Below are 20,925 nucleotides of genomic sequence, written 5' to 3'. Positions count from 1 at the left end.
CCTCAGGTGCAGGGGCTCAAGGGAGCCCCTTGGCTCTCCAGGGCAGGAAATGTCAAGAGCATCGGCTTCCTGGCAAGATTCTGGCACTTCCTGCTTCTAGTCTAACCAGAGCTACCTCAAGAACAGTTGTGTGGAATGTCTGTCTGATTCAGCCCCAGCTGAAGCACAGAGAGCAAAGTCACAAAGGAAGAAAACCAAGAAAATCATGATGCAGGCCACACAGTCCTTCCCAGTTCCCATCCAAATCTCTTCTCCGTGTCTCCTCTTTCACCTCCTCTTCTCCAAACCCTGACCCCACTTCTATGCACTGTTTAAAAAACATTATCTCATTATGAAATATTTTCTCCCCTCCATCTTTGTATAGAAAAGCAGTTTTACATAGACATTGTCTTATATCTTCTGGAAACTTCTTTGCATTACTCTATTTTTTTTCATGATTAAATTTAAGGAACATGGCTGTTACCCTTTTTGAAAGCACCTGAATTTAATTCAGATAAGTCTTTCCAGGACTTTTAATCACTTCTTCCGAATGGCTCTGCTACTTAAGCCGTGGCTCTACCATTACTAACTGAGTGACCCTGGGGAAGCTCCGTATACCTGCTGAACTTCTGTTTCCTTCTCTGTACACTGGGGATTTTATGTTTTCACGGGGCTATCTCAGTGGGTAAGGGGAAACAATGCCAATGCCACAATGGCAGGTAGGTGTCAGGTGCTAACTGCTCATCTAGTGCACGCGTCATGATTTGGGCACTGGCAGAAGGAACAAGGGTCTCCACATACACAAGGGGACAGAGCTCTTTCTCTGGGTGGGTAGAGGAAGGAAGTGCTGCTGTAAAACCGAGACTGCGTAGTGGTGTAGCACCACCACTGCCCCTAACACCACCATTTTCTCATGGGTTCTTTTTTTATCACATGTGTCCCACCCCAGTTTCTAAAGGAATGAACCACCTTACCCAGGGAGTCTGTGATTCGGTTTTGTCCCCAAGCTATTTCCATGCAAAGTTCCAGTGTCTGAAAAAGAAAATCGTGACCCCGGAGCCTTTGTCCCATTCCGCCTTCCCTTGATACAAAATAGCCAACCGGGAATCAGAGCTGGGAGGGGGCCAGGGTGAGCAAGTTGAGCGGAGTATGACTTATTTCCTCAATAAAACCTGAGCAGAGGCATTTACCACGACCACATGGTTTGTGCTGCTAATTTGGCGCTGGCCATCACTTGCCCTGTTTTGCTGCTCCCAAGTCCCTTCGCTCCTCAAGCTCGATCGTTCTGCCTCATTCCACCCATCCCTGGCTTCCCTACCCCAGCTGCCTGGAGACCTTCCATGGTGGGTGTTAACTGCGACTCCTGTCTCAGCTCCCACAACCATCTTTCAGATGAATTCTCCAGCTGCATTTCATAATCTCAGTAGAATAAATGAAGTTTTTGACAGTTAATTTATTTCCTTGATATATTTCAGATGTCTCTTCAGACAAAGCTCTGGCTGAGTCCTGTTGGTTGTCTTGAATCGGATATTAGGTAAGAACACTTCCTGGACACCCATTATGGAGATGTGCATTAATTGTATTTGCACACAAAGAGTTCAATGACCTTCCAAGATCCTAATTTTTCTACTTCGTTAAACTCAATGGGTGTGCTGAGATTCATAAATGAGACAGTTACGAATGTGGCCACAACCACGTGGGTCTGCTTAAAGTCAGTGTGCTCATCCCTTTACTCGTGAACGCACAGAAATCATCCATTATAAGCAAAATTAAGGGGAATGCGTTATGTGGATAAATGGCTTAGTCAGACACTTCCTTTTCTAGATTTTAAATGTTTTGTACAAATGTTTTTTGTTGTTACAGTTGGTAAGTCCTATTTCTTCCCCTGTGTTCTAAACGTCAGCAGGAGAGTCTTCACTTCTACTCCGTTTCCAGGAACAGGCTTTAGGAAATAACAGAGTGCACGAGGTTAGCAAAACCCAAAGGAAAGATTGTGGGTTGAATGAACATCAGATTCAGGGTGTGGCTGCTATCATTTTCCTGAGCTCCTGCACAGGGAAGCCACAGTCATCCCTGAGAGACTGCTGTTCTTGGTGCACCCTTGAGCAGCTCTGAATGCATGGCACCCTCACTTCTTGGTGGTTTCCCAGCACCAGTGATTAAGGCAGAACTCTTGGAGTCAAAGACATATTTCAGTCCTGACCTTGCTACTGACTTTTTTTTTTTTTGACAGGCAGGGTTAGACAGAGAGAGAGAGACAGAGAGAAAGGTCTTCCTTCCATTGGTTCACCCCCCAAATGGCCACTATGGCCAGCAAGCTGCACCCATCTGAAGCCAGGAGCCAGGTGCTTCCTCCTGGTCTCCCATGCGAGTGCAGCGCCCAAGCACTTGGGCCATCCTCCACTGCACTCCCGGGCCACAGCAGAGAGTTGGACTGGAAGAGGAGCAACCGGGACAAAACTGGCTCCCCAACCGGGACTAGAACCTGGGGTGCCGGTGCCACAGGCGGAGGATTAACCTAGTAAGCTGCGGCACTGGCCACTACTGACTCTTGAATATCAAAATATTCATGAACTTCTTGAGGCCTCCACTTACTTACATATGCAATGGGCTTCTGGCAATTTCAGAGATTGAACAAGATAATGAATATAAAACTTAGTACTGTTTAAACATCTGGCACTCAAAGTAGACTCAACAGATGGTAGTTTTATTATTATAGACACAAACTAGAGAAGAAACCTGAACCACATTGGGACTCACTAACTTATCTCACCTGGGATTACCTCTGTCCTAGTCTCTAGAATGTACTATTATGTTAGTTTCCTATGCTGTGTAACAAATGACCAATCAATTAAAACAGCATATATTTATTCTCTCACAATTTATGGATCAGGAGTCTGGGCACAGCTTCGCTGGATCCTGTTTGTCTCACAAGGCTGAAATCAGGCTGTGTTGTGGTGCTGAACGATGCCAACTCCTTGCAGCTGTATGACTGAGGCCTTGACTTCTTCCTGAGCACTGATTAGAAGGCACTGTCAGCGCCTAGAGGCTGCCGACAGTTCCTTGCTTTGCGGCCCTCTACATAGGTCCTCTCACCCCGTGATAATCCCTTCTTCAAAGACAACAACAGAGAAGAATGAGTCTGCTAGAAGACCGACTCTCACAGAACATCTCAGAAGTGACTTCCCATTGTTTCTGCATTCTACTGGTTTGAAGCAAGACACAAGCCCCATTCACACTCAGTGACAGATTACACAAGAGAATTATACTGACTCCATGTCAGAGCAATGAAAGAGAGCTCCAGAGGTGATGAAGTTGGGGCATTAGTTGCAGCCACTGACATTCCTCAGAGATGGTGTTCTATTTTGACAAGAACGTAAACCATGAGTCACTGCAGATGGAATACCTCCAAATCTTCTGCAGTTAGTAATAAAAGCTCACGGGTAGGCAATGAGATGATTCCAATGATGTGAACCTGAACAATGTAGGATACAAAATAGGGTCCAGGGGCTGGCATCAAGACATAGTGGGTAAAACCGCCACCTGTGACACCACCATCCGATATGGCTGCAGCTTTGAGTCCAGGCTGCTCCACTTCTAATCCAGATCCCAGTTAATGCACTTGAGAAAGTGGTGGAGATGGCCTAAGTACATGGGTCCCTATCACCCATGTGGGAGACCTGGAAGAAGTTCCTGGCTCCTGGCTTCAGATCAGCCCAACTCTAGCTGTTTTGGCCATTTGGGTAGTGAACCAGTGGGTGGAAGATATCTCTCTCTCTCTCCCTCTCCTTCTCTCCATAACTCTGCCTTTCAATTAAATAAATCTTAAAAAAAAATAAAAAGAGAGTCCATAAGCCAGAAGGTGCTGCATTGGATAGAAATACTCTTTGTCGTACTTGGCCAAATTGTTACCAAGTACATTTTAGGCATGTGTAATATGTTTTAAAGTCAATCATATCAGATACTACATGTGGATTGTTGTGCAATGTAAAGACTAAATATCCAGGAAAATAATAAATGTGATGTGTTTTTCTCTTTTCTACACTTGATCTTTCTCTTTTCTAAGATCACAGCATTTTTGCTCATTGACTCAAGGTGGTCTTTTGCATGGGGATGAAGGAAGATGTAGAGAGATTAGGATATGTTACAGAGTAATTTCAAAATGTAGGCTCGGCCCTCAAAATATAGAGATCACGCAAGACAAATTTTCCCCCTTCCCCTTTTAACACATTAAGGGTTAACTGTGGAGAGCTCTGATCATAAATTTATCTTTACAGGGAAAAATATTACTGATTTTCCATTAAAACCTAACCATCATGGATTAAGGAAGACAGACACTTCCTCAGCCAGCTGTTCTCAAACATTAGCTGCATCAGAATCACCTGTACAGTTTACCAAACTGCAGGTACCCAGACCATATCCCAGAGATTTTTGGCTTACAAGAGAACAAACTTCCTCTTCTCTAGACTGGAGCATTTGGGCAACAAGACGGGAGAAGTAAGCAGAGATCTATGTCCACACTTTCCTTGTTCCCAGGTTCAACCCAAAGAAGTTAAATTAGATAAATGAGGGTAAGTCAGAGGATAAAGGAGGAATCTTTCCTCAAGTTCTCCACTCATGATTCCTGAAGATCAGTGTTCAGAGCATCACGCTAACATACTACATTCTAGCCTCATAAGAGAAGCGATTTTTGTTTTATCCACAACTGGACTGCAGTGGGCAGTGTGGCACAGTGGGCTGAGGTGACCCAGCACAGTGGACTGACTGGACATGGGGCTGTAACTGAGACAGTGTTCCATAGTTCACCAGAAGCAGACAGGAGATGGCTGATGGCTCCCACAGAGCAGCAGCTGAATGTAAACAACCACCAATAAGTTCATAGTCACAGACTCCAAGCTTGGATGCCAACAGGACCAGGCCTACTGGATAATTAATTGAGGGGAGCTTCTAAAGAACCTCCACCACATGGTCACACAAGCCAGCTCAATGCTGCAAACACAGAGACCCCTCAGAGACCAAAGTAAGAAGAAGGAGAGATACTAAGAATCAAGAGAGGGCATTACCAAGGAGAGAACTCAATTGACTGACCTATACTAAGTTTAAAACAGACAAGTCTAAAACCTAATTTATTGACAGTGATCAAGACAGTATTGTATATGCAAATAATATCGCTATGGATCACCATTTGATGTTATCAATGAATGATCCAACCTATGTCAATGTACATGGAGCAGTGGCTTCCTAGGGCTCTCTGCTGAGGATCTGCAAGTTACCAGATGGACTGGCCATTTAACAGTGATCACCTAAGTGGCCCACCTGTCCCCTGTGGTTACCATCATTAGGATATGTTATGTCACAGTTCTAGTGAATGAATTTAAGCACAATTCTCCAAGATGGACAGAGAGAAGTCCTTTCTCCAATTCTAGAAATGCGTTTTTTTTAAGTTGAAATTTTATTAATATGAAGAGAACAGATTTCACATATTTCAAAGATTCAATTCTAAGAACATAACAATACCGCCCTCCTTCCTTGTGTCCCCCCCTTGTCCTTAGTTTCTTTTTATTTTCCTTTTAATTTTTGTTATAGTATATTTTCCATTTACTTTTTTTTTTTAATTTATTTGAGTAACAGAGTTACAGACAAAGAAGGAGAGACAGAGAAGAGAGATCTTCCATTCTTTGGTTCACTCCCCAAATGGCCACAAAGGCCAGAGTTGGGCCAATCTGAAGCCAGGAGCTTCTTCCAGGTCTCCCATGTGGGTGCAGGGGCCCAGGCACTTGGGCCATCTTCCACTGTTTTCCCAGGCCTTTAGCAGAGAACTGGATTGGAAAAGGAGCAGGCAGGACACGAACTGGTGCTCATATGGGATGTTGGCACCACAGGCAGATGCTTAACCTACCATGCCACAGCGCTGGACCCTCTACTTATTTTATAATTATAGGATTAATACTCCACTGAATATAGTGTTAAACAAGTAAAAAGTGGAAAAACTACTGTTCCACAGAAACATAGACAAGGGCTACAAACAACAATCAAATCATAAGATCTCATTTTCACTCTTATACATTCAGGTTTTTGTTGTTGTTGTTGTTGTTTTGCACTTATATATTAGCTACCACCAATAAGAGAAATCACAGTTTTGTCTTTTTGGGTGTAGATTATTTCACTAAGCTTAACGTTTTCAGTTGCATCCATTTTGTTGCAAAAGACAGGATTTCATCCTTTTTATGGCTGAGTAGTATTACATCATCTGTATATATACCACATTTTCTTTATTCAGTCATCAGTTCATGGATAACTGTGTTGATTCCATATCTTAGCTATTGTGAGTTGAGCTGCTATAAATATAGGGGTAGAGGTAACTCTTTCATTTCCTAACACACTCAATCTCACCTGACTTTGGAAGCAAGGCCAGTCCTGGTTAGTACTTGACAGAGAGAAATGTGTCTTTTAATGACAAAGAGCAAATAAAATATCTAACTTTGAGTGCTCAGCAACTAAGTCCCATACTTATCAATATGCTGTGGAGGCTAGGGCTGAAGCAATATATCCCACCTTTTCTTCTTTACTTCAGCAAGCGTGTACCAAGGAGAAAGAAGAGATGTATCAAATTTTCAACAAATATGTGCCAAGTTCCATATATGAGATTCTATGCTGGGTTACAGAGGTAACATAAAACAAGTAGGGGCCGGGGCCGCGGCTCACTAGGCTAATCCTCCGCCTTGCGGCGCCAGCACACCAGGTTCTAGTCCTGGTCGGGGCGCCGGATTCTGTCCTGGTTGCCCCTCTTCCAGGCCAGCTCTCTGCTGTGGCCAGGGAGTGCAGTGGAGGATGGCCCAAGTGCTTGGGCCCTGCACCCCATGGGAGACCAGGATAAGTACCTGGCTCCTGCCATCGGATCAGCGCGCTGTGCCGGCTGCAGCGCGCTGGCCACAGTGGCCATTGGAGGGTGAACCAACGGCAAAGGAAGACCTTTCTCTCTGTCTCTCTCTCTCACTGTCCACTCTGCCTGTCAAAAAATAAAAAATTAAAATTAAAAAAATTAAAAAAAACATGTAGGATATAGGCATTACCTAGGAAAAGTACTATGTTATTCTAACCCCAAGCCTTTGAAAAGTTAGTGGCTTATGTGTTTGCAAGACAGTGAAAATGACAAAAACCATGAAGAAATGTCTTCCTTTCTCCATTTTGGTGTAAATTCAAAGTCCCTATGAGAACTGCATTCCCCTGTTGGAACAGACACCAATTATACCCTAAGAGTTTTGACAGCATTGGGTCTCCTCACCAAACCCATTATGAAGTGCTGACAACACTGCAGGGGGACATGTGAGTGGTAATAAATAGTAGCTTTATTAAAGGCTGCCTATTTAACCTACTGAATCACTCATCCCAACTACAAATGGGAGAACCCCCAAGTACTGAAGAGAGGAACTGAGGACAGATGGATCCTTTTCCTGCCAGTCACACTTATTGAGAACCTTGCACAATTTTCCTACCATTGGTAACAACTCAGTGAAATGCATTTATTTGAGTGTATTTATTTCTGTTGTTTGATTTTTGATCAATACTCCCTGTATTTCAGATCTAAGATTGTTTTTAACTGCATGAAGTATGTGTGTGTGTTTTCAAGAAGCAGAAAGAGAAAGAGGGAGAAGGAGAGAGACAGCTCCCCTATTCTGGCTCACTCCCCAGATGCCCACAAAGTCCAGGGATGAATAAGGGCCAGAGCCAGGAGCTGGAAATTCAATCCAGGTCCTTGGTGTGGGTGGCAGGACCCAAACACTATGTCACCTATGTTCCCAAGTTCTGCAATGGTAGGAAGCTGGAATTAGGAGGAGGATATTCCTTGCAGTTCATTGAATTAGCTGGTAAATTATGGCTTCAATGGCAAATTTTTCCACCCTTGCTAAGGATTCTTCAAAAATGCATTAGTCCACATTACAGTGTACCAAGGACCAACATTTGATATTCAAAAAAGACTAGTCCTTTATGTGCCTCATTTTTATCTGTCTAAACACAAGTTCTTCTTACAAAGTATTAATATTGTGGCCTCAGCTGTTGCTTCTCACCTGGAATATGTAATTTGCATCTTTCTTCTTCACAGTGAAGCAAAATATATCAGTTAATCAGAAGTCTTCATTGAACAAGCTTTTCTTTATGGTCTTTCACTAGCATAGTTTTTGCAAGTTTGAAATTGCAAAGTCAGGGTTTTTTTCCAACAAAAAGGCAAAAGCATTGTGCTTTACGAACTTTCAAACAGGCGCCTCTGTCAAGAGAGAGCCTCTTTCTTTCTTGAAAGCTTTATGGCCAAGGCTAGAATTACAGCTAGTGAGAACGTGAGCCTCAGCCTTAGACAGGTGTTTCTATTCTCCTCAGATACTTATCTTAACATGGAGTGAGTTGAGTCTATAAAACAGGGGTGGGAATTTCACTGGGGCAGATTTGGGTTGGTCCATAAAGTGCCCCCAGCCCTGTTTATACTGCTTGTGTATGAGCCTCCTAAAGAACCTTCTAGAAATGTGACCAAGGACTTCATATCCTTGGGGTGGTTGTGCATGTGTGCATTTTAATATGTTTTAATGGATTAAAATTCATGAACACCTATTTTATGCTTTCAACTTTACTATCAGAGACTAAAGGGATGTGAAAGCAGTTAGCAAACTTAGCCCTTGTCCTTAGAGACATTAGTCTTTTGGGTTGAAGAAAATGGACCAATGTAAAATTCATAAGGACATTTAACTATAGAACTGTGTCTCTAGAAGAAGTACTTGCAAATTTATTGAAACAAAGTCTGGGAGGTTTATTCACAATCTCTGTAGCCAAGAAAAGTCATGTTTTAACAAAACTCTCCTATATAAAACCTGCTAGAGCCCCTTCCTCCACTTCAAATAAATTTTGAATTCTCTGATTTCCTGAGTGTCTATGCATAGACTGAGTCAAATCCCCCTTGGACCACATTTCCCTGCTCTAGCCACACTGGGTTTCTTTTTAAAGATTTATTTTATTTGAAAGACAGAATTACAGAGAGAGAAAGGGAGAGAGAGAGAGAGAGATCTTCCACCTGCTAGCTCACTCCCTTAAATGGCCACACCACCAGGACTGCACCAGGCTGAAGCCAGGGGCTTCATCTGGGTCTCCCATGTTGGTGGGCCATCCTTTACTGCCTTCCCAGGCACACTAGAGAGAGCAGGAATGGAAGTGGAGCAGCTGGGACTCGAATAGTTTTGAAGGTTCAAGTCCAGGATCAACTTGATGCCAGCGCCCATATGGGGTGTTAGCACTGCAGGTGGCAGTTTAACCCATTACACCATCAATGCTGATCTCCTCACCAGGCTTTTAAATTTTTTCTTGAAAGTACCAGATTTTTACTGCTTTTGGAGGCTCTCAAATGCTGTGTTCCTCACCTGTCCTTCACCCACCCTTTCTGCCTTGTTAACTTGTTCTTTCAAGTGCTGCCTAAAATGTTACCTCCCTCAAATCCTTCCTTGATGGCCAGTTTACTCAAAGTTTTCTCAGAACTTGTACCTAAATATACATTTGAATATATGGGGGGAGGGAGAAAGCTCCTATTACATAATCCATGAAAAGAGAAACCACATTTTTGCTTTATTCTGTATTCCCATTGCCTGGCACAGTTCCTAAACATGGGAAATACTCAATAAACATCTGTTGACTGGAGGAATAAATCAGTCAATAAGTGAGCACGCAGAATACTGTGCAATATTATCAGACATAGACTATATATGCCTTTAAATTATACTGTTAACAATAAATACCACAAAAAAGTGATTTCTGTCACTTCTTGGTTTATTCACTAAATATTTATTGAGCACCTTCTGTATGACAGATATTGTACCAAGCAGTAATAATTTTTTATCAGCATAGTGGAGCTCTGGGACTAAATCTTGGCTTTGAGTCCTGGTTCCACTGATTACTAACCCTATTGGTTACTTAAATTTTGTAAACCTGAGATTTTCATATGCAGAAGTACCTGTTGCTATGGTTTAAATAGGGAATGACTCTCAAACTCATGCAGGTATTTAAACCCCAAAGTCCTAAGTGTAAGTACTAAGAAGGTGGACCATTAAGCCAATTGTGATGTTCAGCAGGTGAGCCTAGTGAAGTCCTTAGGTCACTGGGTTGGTTATAAAAGTGTGGGTCTGATCCAGTTCCTTGGGTCACCATGTGAACCTTCCGCCTCATGCACCCCAACACTCTCATCAATCATCAAACCCAGACATTCGATCCTGGACTTGAACCTTCAAAACTGTGAACTGAAACAAACCCTTTCCTTCATAAGTAGGCTGTGTCAGGCATTTCATTATAGTGACAACAAGCTGATATCTAACTTTGGAGGTTACTGGGAGACTTAAAGGGGTTTAAGATAAACAGAAATTGTAACAGTCACTAGTGCACAGTGCTATCTATGTGTCAGCAACTCTTGGGTACTGGGTCTATATCTACTAGACTAGATTACTAGGTTGGATAAAAACAGTTTGCTCATATGTAGGAACTGAGTCTCAATCCCCTCATCTGCAAATTGAATTGCCTGCCATATATAACTTAGAGTGTCATCAATGAGATCATGCAAACTATAAAACACCACACTTACATAAGCTAATATTAGTTTTTCCAGGGGAGATTTCCTTATTTTACTTGGCTTGTTCTGATATCATGCATTCATTCTAAGTGCAAACTCTACTTTTTGAAGTTTTATATTTTATAGTGTTCTCGGAACTTTGCATCTTTTTCTAGTATTTGCTTTTTCATTTTCTATGTAAACAAACAAATATTGATAATCTATAAATATTGGTATTATAATATTGTAAACTTGAAACATAAGAACTGAGCTAGATTTTCAGTAAACTATATATTTTACAGCACCCTTATAGATATATCTATTATTGTTGATAATAATAGCCGGGTTTATTTCTAAAATTGTGAAATATGGACATATTTTCAAACTCTCAGAATTTTCAAGGAATATAAGTCACTACTACCCATTTCTCAATTAAATTAAGATCTTATAGCCTGCATTATTCCGAGTGGGTCACAGGAGGAGATGCATCATTTCCTGAAGTGTGAGGAAGAATGGGGCTCCTGCACCAAAGAGCCTGTTTCCTAATGTGCTTTGATATTTTCTCATTGGAGGTTGCACAGTGCACCCCCACTTCACAAGATATGCTGTCTTCTTTTCCAGATGGTTGGATTTTGGAGGGTTGGGGGCTTATTTTTTAAATTATTTTTGCATGTAATCAATACACTATAACACAAGAAACTGAAATTGAATTTTTTACCTGTATCAGGTATTATAAAAAGTAATTCATAAGCAGACATTTGATAAATTAATGTTATTGTTTTAAAATAGCCTGCCTTTGTTTTTAAACACAGATTTTTGGATAATGGGTAAATATCACATTCTTATGCATCATTTCTTACCTTGCTGTCTGTGTAAGAAATACTGGTGATTTTTAAGGAATTTCAACTGTAAAGTGGTTATATGTGCTGAAAAAAGTAGAACACTGTTGTTATATAATTATTGGCATCCTTGTCATTATTTGTAATAATCATCTTAGGGACGAACTCACCATTTCTGGATGGTCTATAATCCCAAAATAATAATCATAGCAACCGCCATGATAATGAACAATATAATAACCCTTCATTAAGACAGTGATTCATAATCTTAACCATTATCATATTATGCTTAATTATGATGATGGTGGTGAAAATTACTATTTCCAGCCATTGAGAATGCAAAGAATTTCAGAACTCAAGGGAGAAAAGTAGAAACAAAAAAATTCTATAAAGCTTTTTTCTCTAAAAACCTCAAGAAGCTATTCAAAAAATAAAGCTAAAATTCAAAATTTATCTTGATTTAACTCAGTTATTTACCTCATCTCTGGCAGAGATGAAAATTTCAGCTTCTTAAAAGATTCATATTTTTGTGACTTCTTCCTCTTAAATCCCCATCAAAAACATTTCTGCTCAACTCAAGACTAAAAACAATCAGGGAGAATGTGCCTCACAGTAGGATATACTTGGCTTTTGAAAATCAGTCAAGACAAAGTTGATGCACTCTAGAAAGCTTCACATGAGGACAAGGGAAGACAAGCTTTTGGAATCTTCGGCCAGTGAGCCAGGGATCTGTCTGGTAAGGAAACAAGGAGACTCTTTCACACTTTGGATGCTGAAATTCCATGTGAGCATGACATCAAAATTACAATTACACAATGCTGACCGCATTAGCATATGTACATGTATAACTATCATATATATGTAATGTATTTATCTATTGCTATATTTATAATTGGTATATATTACTTAATAAAGATAAATATATCAGAAACTATAGAAGCCACATGATGAATACAGCATCCTTGCTACTAGTCCAGCCCCTATTACCAATGTCCTCATCCATGAGAAGTGGAAAAAGCCAGGTGTTCCTCTCTACCAGACATTTTGATATGCAGTGAGCTACAGACAAGATCACTGTCTCCATACATTTACAGAATAGAAAATAAAATAAATAATTAAACTTGAAATCGAAAGTTACTGTGAAATATGCCAAAACCCTAGCACTGAGGACACTGGAGGATTTCATCAGGCTTGGGGTAATAGAGAAACCATCAAATTGGCAACCTGGAAGGAGGACAGTTGTTGTTCAAGCAAAAAGGAAAGCAAAGAGGAGAAAGAGTGGTGTGCTCTAGCAGACTAACAAAACAGAGTGACTCATTTTAATAGGGTAACTCTTGCTTATAAATTCTCCTAACACAGGCAGGTACCACAATTCTTTATTTAAAAAAAAAAAAAAACATATTCATTAAATGGAGAGCCAGTTCCACCATCTAGTCAGGAACATGACGCTAGCCAACTGGCTCCAACCAGAGATTTTGCAGAGGTTGCAAATAGGTTGCACTGGAGCCAAATATTGGTCTGAACACACACACACACACACACACGCACACACACACACACACACGTTGCAATAGTAGGATGCTTCAATTGAGCAAACATGAAAGTTAGGCAAAATGTTTCTCATTGAAAGTTTTTATTCCAGTTAAAGAACCAGGATTTTCAAATTCCTTGAAGCATTGTAAGCTGGTAACATCGGGATCCCATGGCCACAATTAGTACTGAGTATCAGATCCCCTTTCGGATGGGAGACAGGGAGTGAAATTTTCCACTGTTGTCACAGGCATGCTTAACTCACTGAAGTTACATTATTGGCATTTTAATTTGTAATCAATATTTAGATCATCTTGCAGTAAGTCTCAACATTATTTCTGCAACCAAAACATCCATGGCAATTTTTAACAACACAGATCTCTGAACCCTATTTTAGATCCAAATCCCAGCGAAAATCCCAATGAAAGGCACAGCAAAATGCACAGATATCTGAATGTTTCTATCCCCAGGTGATCCAATACCCAGTAAAGGTGGACAAAGGACTTTGAATCTAGGAAAACTAGGGCATCCTACATAAACACTGTTTCTCTCAACTAAGCTACTGATAACTACTGAAAACCCATGCATTTGAGGTTAGCCGTCAAGGACCATTGTTAAATGCTGACAAATAATTTGACTATAACAGTCAGATAAGCTTGGGGCTGGGTTGGTATATTTCAATATATTTCTAAAAAGAGTGCCATGCCAAATCTTCTTGGACCTAAGAAAGAGCAAGTAAGCGTCAAAATTACTGACATCTTTTAAGGTGCCCCAAATCTGGGGCATAGAGAAGATCTCCACCCATCTTTCTCCTACAAGGGAGAACAGAATCCACCATCACCTGCTAGGTGGCAAGCATTTGTCACCAAAAGCACTTCCTGTACTTCCAGACCACCTTACAGATGACCTGAGAATCATCATCACTTCTAGTGTTCCCCAAAGAAGAGTGATATTCACTGCTTCCCATCCTGGCATCCCTCACAGCCTTCCAGTAGCTGTTTGCTCTGGAACCTGGAGACATCTATATGATATGGTAACCACCCTATTCTACGTAGCCCCTCCACATTCTGTTATCCTCATTTAATCAAAAATCTGTGTACATAAAACAGAACTACATCATCTAGAGGAGATAATATCCTGCTAGCAAGAGCTGAATTCATTCATTTGTTCAACCTATCTGTTGAACACCTACTATGTTAGGTGTTGGGGATACAAAAGCGAACAAAGAAGTCAGAAATCCCTGCACTGTTGATGGAAGCATTCTAAAGGAGGTGGGAGGGAGCTTGAAAAGCAAGATCAATGAGAAAGTAGATAATATTCCATATGGTGATAAGAATCACCACAATAGGGCCAGCGTTCTGGCATAGCGAGTAAAGTTGCCACATGTAATGCTAGCATCCCATATGGGCACCAGTTGGCGTTCTGGTTGCTCCACTTCTGATCAAGGCCCCTGCTAATGTGCCTGATAAAGCAGTGAAGATAGCCTGGGTACTTGGCCCCTGCTACCCTTGTGGTAGACCCAGAGGAAGCTCCTGGCTCGCTTGTGCTCTCTCTCTCTCTCTCTCTCCCTCCCTCTCCCTCTCCCTCTCCCTCTCCCTCTCCCTCTCTCTCTCCTCCCTCTCCCTCTCCCTCTCTCTCTCCCTCTCTCTGTGGCTCAAATAAATAAATAAATAAATCTTTAGAAAAAGAACTGTCATCAATAAAAATAAGGTGGAAAGGGATAAATGGGGAGTGTTGGGAAGGGGGATTAGTTTGGAAAATGTGACCAGGGAAGGCCTCATTGAGAAGACATTTTAGTGAAGATCTTCAGGATCCTGGAGATGAGATTTGTAGCTGTGGAGAAAAGGAGCTGAGAAAAGCATCCAGACAGAATAAGTAGAGAGTGGGAAGGCACTTCCAGTTCCCCTGCAGTTTCCAAGGAGAGCAAGGGGGTGCTTGCTTGCTGGCAGGACCATGTCTGCAGACGATGTTAGGAAGACAATGTTTGCAGACTGAAACCCCAACAAAGAGGGCCCATGTCTGTGTGGTGTCTCATCTTCTTTCCGTATTTTTTTTTTGACAGGCAGAGTGGACAGTGAGAGAGAGAGACAGAGAGAAAGGTCTTCCTTTTTGCCGTTGGTTCACCCTCCAATGGCCGCCGCGGCCGGTGCACCGCGCTGATCCGATGGCAGGAGCCAGGAGCCAGGTGCTTTTCCTGGTCTCCCATGGGGTGCAGGGCCCAAGCACCTGGGCCATCCTCCACTGCACTCCCTGGCCACAGCAGAGAGCTGGCCTGGAAGAGGGGCAACCGGGACAGAATCCGGCGCCCCAACCGGGACTAGAACCCGGTGTGCCAGCGCCGCTAGGCGGAGGATTAGCCTAGTGAGCCGCGGCGCCGGCCTCCATATTTTCTTTTGAAAACCATTTATACCTCCCATCCTCGGGAAAAAGCTTTAGGCAATCCTGCAAGATTAGAGGTTTGTGCATGAAAACCTAGGTTAAACAACCCCATCTCATCCCAAAGTAACAGCAATGATATAGATCCCATGCAGTAAAGCATCTCACACAATGTTCTAGTGGGAATCTATCCTGGGCTATTCAAACACCTCATAAACTCAGGCACTCTTAGCCCCACACCAAAGTAAACATGGTACAACAGACATCTCATATATATCTTTTGCCTAAAATTTGCACATATTTTCATGATTTTAATTTTCAGATTATTTTAATTTTTATTTAATCTTTTCCTTTCATATTTTTATATTTGGCAAGACTCATTTTTCATGTCTTAGACATTTTTGTGCCACTCCTGAAAATCAGCCTAATAGACAGTGTGTCTACAGATAAACACACCTATAAATAAAGTGTATTTACACAGAAAGCATATTAGAAGTATATTTGGTGTTATAAAACTGATGAAAGAGTAAGCACCAGACCTGAAGTGGAATAAGTTCAGAGGCAGAAACTACAACCATCCTTTAGGAAAAAAATTCAGATCAGGGCACCATAATACAACAAGGAAACAACTATGGAAAAATATGTGATGTAATCAGATGGGGAAAGTGAAAGGGGATTATCAGATGACACAGGGCTAAATCATGGCAGAATGAGAGCCTTCGGAGAAGACAGAGGTATTTCCTAAGTCCTAGTTGTAAATGGTTCCACTGGTACTTGAGTGAAAAAGAATTCCTTATTAACATTAGCTGTACATTGTGGGGAGCAGCTCGGACTAGACTAAGTTACTGGAATTAAGACTTATTCTATGCATCTGCTCTCCTCTGTGGGGAGCAATCCGGACTAGACTAAGTTACTCGAATTAGGACTTATTCTATGCATCTGCTCTCCCACAATATGGCGCTGGGAGAGAAGTAAACAGCTTCCGCACAGCTGCCTCCAGTTCAACCAATTAACTGTAGGACTTGCTCCTGATTGGAGAGCAGCATACTCGGCATGTGGGCAGCCGAGTTGGGATTGGCGGAGGAGGACTATAAAGGAGGAGAGAGACGGCATGCACCGGGAACATCTATGGGGAACATCTAAGGGAACCCGTGCAGCCCCCGAGAAAGCCGGCCGGCGGTGTGCCGCTCCCCTGCGGAAGTGGGGAATGTGGCCAGGGGGAACTGCCCTTCCACGGAGGTGGAAGGGATAGTAGCCAACCCGGGAAGAACCAGCAGCAAACCCGGGGAGGGCCGAGCAGACGAAAAGAACAGCGCAGGGTCCTGTGTTGCTCCTCCACGAAGAGGGGGAGCGATATAATGGTGCCGTGACTCGGATAGGAAACTTAGGAGGGAAGAAATGACTCGGATAGAAAACCTAGCTCGGATAGGAAACCTAGGACGGATATGAAACTTAGGAGGGAAGAAACGGGAAGAAGCAGGAAAATATCGGAGAGAGAGACTAGCAAACAGCCTAGGGAAAATACCGGAGAGAGAGACTAGCAAACAGCCTAGGGAAAAGCCGGACGAAAAGGGTGCCGGAAGAAGCTATTGAAAGCCTAGGCATAGACTCGGATACGGACTACGGGGGGAAGCTGGGAGAAATCTCTAAGGTCGAAAGCGAAAGTGAAAGCTAGAACAAACAGACTCGGACGCGGACTGTGGGGAGAGGCCAGGAGAAATGAGGGAGGAATATCGTTGGAGGAAAGTTTGGGGAAACATACCGGGTAGAGAAAAATGTTAGGGAAATTGAAGCCGTGGGGGGCAGGCCAAGGCGGACACGAAAGCCACTTTGGGATTCTCAAGTTAGCCCGGGAATAGGGGGCGAAAAGTTGAAACCAGAAGCTGAGACGTAAGCCAGATTGGGATCCGTCTGATTAGCCCGGGGAGCAAAGGACGGGAAGCCAAATCGTGGGGCGGAGACGTACGCTGGGTTGAATTCGCCAGGCTAGCCCGGGGAACTTGGATTGAATGCTAGTGGTGGAGACGCAAGCTACGCTGTGTTACTCGCGGAAGCCGCCGCGTGCAGAGAGAGCACGGGGCGTGAATAGATAGGGAACCCGCCGGCGGGGCGAGGCACCAGGAAGCTGCGGGGATAAGAGAAACAGAAGTTTAGAAGTAAAAGAGAAATAGGAATGTTGGCAGATAGAAGCAAAATGGGAGAAATAGGAATGCCCGGAGATAGAGAAATAGAGAAACAGAAAGGCCTCCCCTCAACATGGCGACGAGAAAGTTTGGATTCGGTCTGCCTGATTAAGTGAGGCGATGAGCACGATGAGCACCTGCGGGCAGCTAGCAGCTTATGCGCCGCAGGTCACCGAAGACAGGCACGAATTAACATCAGTAAGGCTTCCCCACAATATAATTAGGAGGCTTGGATTCGGTCTGCCTGATTTAAGGCGGTAAGCGCCAACAAGCAGCTCGACCGGAGTATGAGCTGCAGGTCACCGAAGATAGGCACGAACCAACACTAATAAGTCTCCCCCACAATAAGGCAATGAGAAGGCTTGGATTCGGTTTGCCTGATAGAGCTTGTAAGCCCCTGCAGGCTCGACCAGAGCATGCGCTGCAGGGCACCGAACACAGGCACGCATCAGCGCCTAAAAACCTCCTCACAACAGGGCGAAGAGAGGACCCGGATTCGGTTTGCCTGATTGATAGGACTTGTAAGAGCCTGTGGCAATTCTAGCAAGTAGAGCAGAGTGTGTGCCGCGGGACACCGAAGACAGGCGCGTATCAACGCCAAAAAATAAAAAGAAAGGGGGATCTGTGGGGAGCAGCTCGGACTAGACTAAGTTACTGGAATTAAGACTTATTCTATGCATCTGCTCTCCTCTGTGGGGAGCAATCCGGACTAGACTAAGTTACTCGAATTAGGACTTATTCTATGCATCTGCTCTCCCACAATATGGCGCTGGGAGAGAAGTAAACAGCTTCCGCACAGCTGCCTCCAGTTCAACCAATTAACTGTAGGACTTGCTCCTGATTGGAGAGCAGCATACTCGGCATGTGGGCAGCCGAGTTGGGATTGGCGGAGGAGGACTATAAAGGAGGAGAGAGACGGCATGCACCGGGAACATCTATGGGGAACATCTAAGGGAACCCGTGCAGCCCCCGAGAAAGCCGGCCGGCGGTGTGCCGCTCCCCTGCGGAAGTGGGGAATGTGGCCAGGGGGAACTGCCCTTCCACGGAGGTGGAAGGGATAGTAGCCAACCCGGGAAGAACCAGCAGCAAACCCGGGGAGGGCCGAGCAGACGAAAAGAACAGCGCAGGGTCCTGTGTTGCTCCTCCACGAAGAGGGGGAGCGACAGTACATAGTTCCACAAACTAGATTTAGTATTTCCCCACACTTGCACATTTCTGATTTTTGTAGAAATCCAAGTTAGCATAAATCCTTTGGGTATTATTAGAGAAGTGTAGCACTGCATATCAAATATTACATGGATGTGGTTCTTTCCAAGCTAGTTGTGTCACAGATACATTAAAAATATTTTTTAGGTAATTACTGTTTTGATGAGGCCAAAAGTTAAACTTTTGTAACATATTCTGAATGATTTATTTTAATACCTATGAGTTGACCTTTGTATTAAGTTTTAAATCATATTTACAACAAGAAGAAACTTTTTTTTTCTGAACACCACTCTCAGGGAGAGAATTAAAGTACAAATTTAAATTAAAATAGAGCTAAAAAATCTACAACCAAATGCCACATAATTTCCCGTTTAAAGTTTTGTTGATAGAATAGTCCAGTTCTTGTTTTATTTCTTAAAGTTAAGAATGGGTGACATTGTTTTCCTTGATCAATACATAGCTGTAACTTCAATTTTGCATGTTTACCATCAAGAGGAGAAGGAAAGTCAAAGAAGTAAGAGATCAGTGCAAAAGTAGATAAGAGAGTGGAGAGAGCACTGTGGAGGTGAGGAGCCATGGGGGAAGGGGAAGGCATTAAGAGGGCACATCTCAGGACCTTCCAAGGCAGCCAGGGAAGGGGCTGGGGACTGCACAGCAAACACCCCAGCAAGCCACAGCTCAGACGGTCTCCAGTCCCTCCTCCGCCTTTCTGACTGTTCTTCCTCAGATCTGCCTCTGAAAGGATTTGCACTCCTCTGGCGCCTGCCTCGTCAACTCCAGCCTGAAAAGTCAATGCACTGTGAAACAGGCATTCTCACACGGAAGCCAGAGCTGCCAGGGTTTTTTGCCCTTATTTTTTTGGTTATTGGTCTTGCCTGGAGAAAACAGTGTGCTTCCACCTGCATTTCTCTCTTTCTCAAGGACTCCTTTGTGAGCAGAGGATTTGCGGTAATTGGTCAGGGAGGGCATTTCCTGACTTTCTTGGAACGTAGTCCTACACCTGCTCTGAGCCCTGTAGCTCTGCATGGAAATTTCCCATAAAGCCTTTCCATAGCGTAATCTATAAATCACCCTGCATAGCAATATTAAATTTTAAAAATCAGCTTTCTGCCTAGGAGTGCTTATTGCACGAATTTGTCCAATGTTCTTTTCTTTAGCTGTGTTACTTGTCTCTTGGATATAGCATGAATGTATGTAACTGATAATGGACCTTCAAGTTCTTTGACTCCTGATCCCTGAGCCACCCTCTTCACCATCACCATCAGGTAAGGTCAGACCTTTCTCTTACAGCAATATGTAAATACAGTAAATATGCTCTTATAGCGTCCTACACTGCTTCATAGTCAAGGCTGCTGTGTTTAGCAACTAAAAATAGGGCATCCAGTTGAATTTGGACTTTAGACAAATATTTCTTAATATAAGTAAGTTTCAAATATTAACCCAAAATTCAGGTTTAACTGAATGTCTTATATTTTACCTAGTAACACTATTCATAACACAAGTTACAATTCTGACTAATTAAGCATTTGTATAATTATTCACTCTGTCTTCTGCCGAGAGTCTATAAGTAAGACTGTCTTGGTTTCAGTCACAATCATATTCCAAGTTTTTATCCCAGGCAAGGCACATGGTGAAAGTTCACAAGGAATTTGTGAAACAAATGAACACCTGCTCTGAAATTCATGGGCATTGCACACCCCTTGGAGGATATTGCCTTCACAACTGCTCAGTCAGGAAGTGCAGCAATACACCTCTGATTCAAACCAAGGAGTAGATTTTGTCTACCTCTACAATGGTTAGGCAGTTGCAACATAAAATATAAAGATAAGAGATGCTGTGGGTGAATGCACACACACACACACACACACACATGCCAATGTATGCTATGATAGCAACAGGAGGCCTGCAGTACAGCCCATGGCTCCCAGTCTAAAGGGAGTGAAAAAATAACTGTCTGTACTATCTAAAGCCCTGGTGCAAAGTGATAAAAATAGTGATGGGTCAACTAGAATTCAACTTCACAGCTCCCCAAGGAAGAGCCCTCAGGGTAGTAGTAGGAAAGGGGCCAGCTCACCACATCCTAGTTCAGGGTGGGGAAGCCTGACCCATTGGGGAGATAATGGGTCACAGCTCTCTGATTCCTTTCCCCAGTCTATGCATCTCCTCCATGGACAGATTGGTCTTTGAAGCCCACAGAAGTGCTCCTTGAGAAGTATAAAATATTTGGAGCATA

General features: G+C 43.0%; 1 long non-coding RNA gene across 3 annotated transcripts; it reads left to right on the top strand.

The window, feature by feature from the left end:
- Positions 1-497: 497 nt before the first annotated feature.
- Positions 498-19,969, top strand: LOC149121804 (uncharacterized). Of its 3 annotated transcripts, none has more exons than XR_016223293.1 (3): positions 498-622; positions 1,455-1,513; positions 19,876-19,969. It is a non-coding gene; the product is annotated as an uncharacterized LOC149121804 (long non-coding RNA). The 3 variants fall into 3 exon arrangements; XR_016223292.1 differs by lacking the exon at positions 19,876-19,969 and adding an exon at positions 2,873-3,775; XR_016223291.1 differs by lacking the exon at positions 19,876-19,969 and adding an exon at positions 2,873-3,775 and having other exon boundaries at positions 498-698.
- The last annotated feature ends 956 nt before the right edge of the window (positions 19,970-20,925 follow it).

Source organism: Oryctolagus cuniculus, chromosome 16 (genome assembly GCF_051225735.1).
Source record: "Oryctolagus cuniculus isolate XC-2025 breed Fujian yellow rabbit chromosome 16, ASM5122573v1, whole genome shotgun sequence".
NCBI classification, from domain to species: domain Eukaryota; kingdom Metazoa; phylum Chordata; class Mammalia; order Lagomorpha; family Leporidae; genus Oryctolagus; species Oryctolagus cuniculus.
Note: the sequence above shows the minus strand (reverse complement) of the source record. Positions and strands in the feature narration are given on the sequence as shown.